Genomic DNA, 3,284 nt, shown 5'->3' with positions numbered 1-3,284 from the left:
GGGGGCTTCTTGGTGGAGTAGTAATGAATTTCTACAGTTCACTTGTCTGCATAGAGGTCGTGCTGGGCCTGGCAGTAATCTCCACTGCCCTTCAGAAACTCCATAAATGTGTGACCAAGAACACCACAGAACTGCTGTTTAAAAGAAAAAGAAAGAGAGAGAGAGCAAAAAAAAAAAGTTATTTTCTAATTCAAAAGGAGCTACTTAAATGCACCAGTTATTTTTTCAAATTGGAGCCCAAGCCGCTTTTTCAACTTTTACTTGTACCACAAAATTTAAGGGCTGACTGCAGATTGAATCAATAAGCATACAATTAAACTGAAATCAATGATCTAGTATTACAAATCTTCCTCAAAACCACTGTTAGATTTGCTAAAACTCCTATATACGTATATTTTCTTCTATTAATTACTCTTCTTTTAATAGTTGTTAGCTTTACATTGTTATTAATTATATATACAGCTGTTGATTTTTCCAACAAAACATTTTACACATTAATACAAACTTCATGAATACTTTGAAGGCATTAGTCCTTGTGGTTTACCTTTTATACTGAAAGACACTGAAGTTCCTTTTCAATTTTTTTAACCTACATATTTAATACTATTTATTAAATGACTTGATAGGAGAGGAAGATGTTGGCTGTGTGGCATTTCTACAAAGAAAGCTAATTTATACTTTTCTGACAGAGTCTGGTGGAGTACAGTGGCATTATCACAGCTCAAATTCCTGAGCTCAAGTGATTCTTTTGCTTCTGCCCCCCAAGTTGCTGGGACTACCTGTATGTGCCACCATGCCCAGCTAATTTTTTCTTTTGTTAGAGACAGAGGGTGGTCTTGACTTCCTACCTTCAAGTGTTCTTCCTGCCTCAACCTCCTAGAGTGCTGGGATTACAGGTGTGAAACACCACACTCAAGTGATAACTAATGCTTCTTTATGTAATTATTTCTTAATGATTGCCTTCTAAGTTTTGGTTTCAAAAATTAAAATTAAGCCACCATCAACATTTTCCTTTTGTACTTTTTATCATCTCTTCCTTTTTAAATTAAAAAACAAGAGGGCTTTCACCATTCTATAATAAAATTCTTATAATAAAACTGCTTCTCAAAAATTCACCAACTCCTCTAAAGACAAGAGTACCTTTACCAATATATACTTTTTAAAGAGAAAGGCCAATTTTCAAAATGCATTCTTATAGGCAACTTCATTTTATCCCAAATAATGTATTAATTTGTCATTTCCATTTACCAGAAGAGGAAAATGAAGTCTCTTGAAATCAACTTGTTATATGAAGTTATCTAAGAATGCAAGCTTATAGTTTTAAATGGGAAAGAATTCCCACTTATAACTATAAAAAGAAAAGTCGTACTAATTCTTATTCTGTATTTCTAAACAAAAATTTCACTTTATCTAGTCAAAAACTGAAATCTATCCATAGAAGAGGAAAAGGGGATGATGTCAAGGAAGAGGTGGCATGATGTAAATCATCTTAGATTTCTTTCACAGGTCTTGAAAGCAAGACCACCAATAAATACAAATATATTTGTATTTTCCCTAAATTCTTCTTTAACAAGTCTTATGCCAACACCAACATTACATGAATACTCACAGCATCTTTTCAAAATATGTACACTAAAAGCAATAATGTTAATAATTATCCTACTTCCAAATAGTATATAAGGCACTTCGTATGTATTAGGGAGGACAAAAAAAGGGACAAAGAACATATTAACTTGTAATCCTCTAGACTTAAGATCCCTAGATAAAAGAGCCCATGTGGAGACTCCTGAGGGAGTTCTTCAGTTCTTTTCCACTTCCAGAAGCTCTGCCGCTTTTTACTTTTTCTGTATTCCTTTCTAACTTCTAATAAAAGCTATCTTACCACTGGAAAAAAAAAAAGAAAATATTATTAACAGATTAACAAGAACACTAAGTGACTGCTGCTACCTCAAGCATTTCATATATTCTCATGGGTAAATTAACAAACAAAGTAAATTTTGTACATCAAAAAGTTCCATTAGTTTCTATGCTTTAAGTTTAAGCATTTGAAAAAACTTATAATTAAATTTGAACTATCTGCTCCCATTTTCATCCTACAACTTTAAATGTAGTCCCACACTATAATTTCTAGAACTTATACGGTCTTCTATCAGGTCACAAAAAATATCAAGTCAAAAACTCAAGTCTATTTTTCTGGCAGAACAAATGGTTCAACACTAGGAATCATTTATTAAAAGGTCCCAAAAGGAAGACAGTTTTGATTATTTCAAGTTTGTTCAAATGAGCCCTCCTAGGTTACTTCATTTACTTGCTAACTGAGTTAAAACATTACTATTCCAGTGATTGGAGACTGCTGTAATATGTAAATAATTTCATTATACTTTCACCTCTTCTTAAATATAATAAAAAGCACATTTGGACACTTTTCTGATGATATTAATTTAATTTAAAAAACTTTAAATCTATACAAACGTCCTATCACAATATTCTGATTTCCAGGTTCTATTCTAGTTTCGAGGTGCTATTTTTTTTTCAATCGAAAGAACTGATTTGAGTCAGTATTTCACACCGCTACGTCCATATTTTATAGCTAAAATTCCTGTTGCCTACAGGTGAGGGTGACCATGAGTCCGGTAAGCACTTTCATCTGGAGGCAGAGAATAATGCAGTACAGAAATAATCATTTCCTGCACTTTTTCTTTTTTTTTAAACTGTGTGGCGCCACAGTTTGAAAAAACAGGCCAAGCGGGCCCTTCTAATTAAGTAGTGATGACTACTGGCATCTTTCTGTTAGGACCAAGGTACTCTCCCATTCCCGATTTCCTTCCCACTGAAAAAAAAAGTCCATAGTTTTTCCTGCGAGGCAGTTCAGAAAAATCAAGGGACTTTTCCTCCCACTCATCAGGTGCCTTACCCATCAGGGGGCACAGGGGAAAAGAACAATTTCCGTGCAGAAGCAAGTCAGTTTGTCAGATTACACAGAGTCCAGCCAACAAGTCTGTATTTTGGTTGCGTCAAATACCGCTGGAGAGTCTGTTCTGCAGCTAGGTCTTAGTAACGCACCTAATAAAGCATGCATACAATACTACTTACTATTGGGGATGATCTTTCTAGTTTTCAACTGATTAACTGCCACTAAACAAAATTCATACGAAAAGAGTTAACAGGAAGCATTGCCTCAGAATCTGGATCTTAAGCAGGTCCACGGTTCCAACTACAGTGTAAATAACAACTTAATACTCTTGGAATGGTGGAGTGTTCCACGGACGGAAGATTAAACCCCA

This window comes from Otolemur garnettii, unplaced genomic scaffold, assembly GCF_000181295.1.
Source record: "Otolemur garnettii isolate 467f Iridium unplaced genomic scaffold, OtoGar3 scaffold00035, whole genome shotgun sequence".
Taxonomy (NCBI): Eukaryota; Metazoa; Chordata; class Mammalia; order Primates; family Galagidae; genus Otolemur; species Otolemur garnettii.
The sequence above is the reverse complement of the archived record's forward strand: the minus strand, read 5'-3'. Positions refer to the sequence as shown.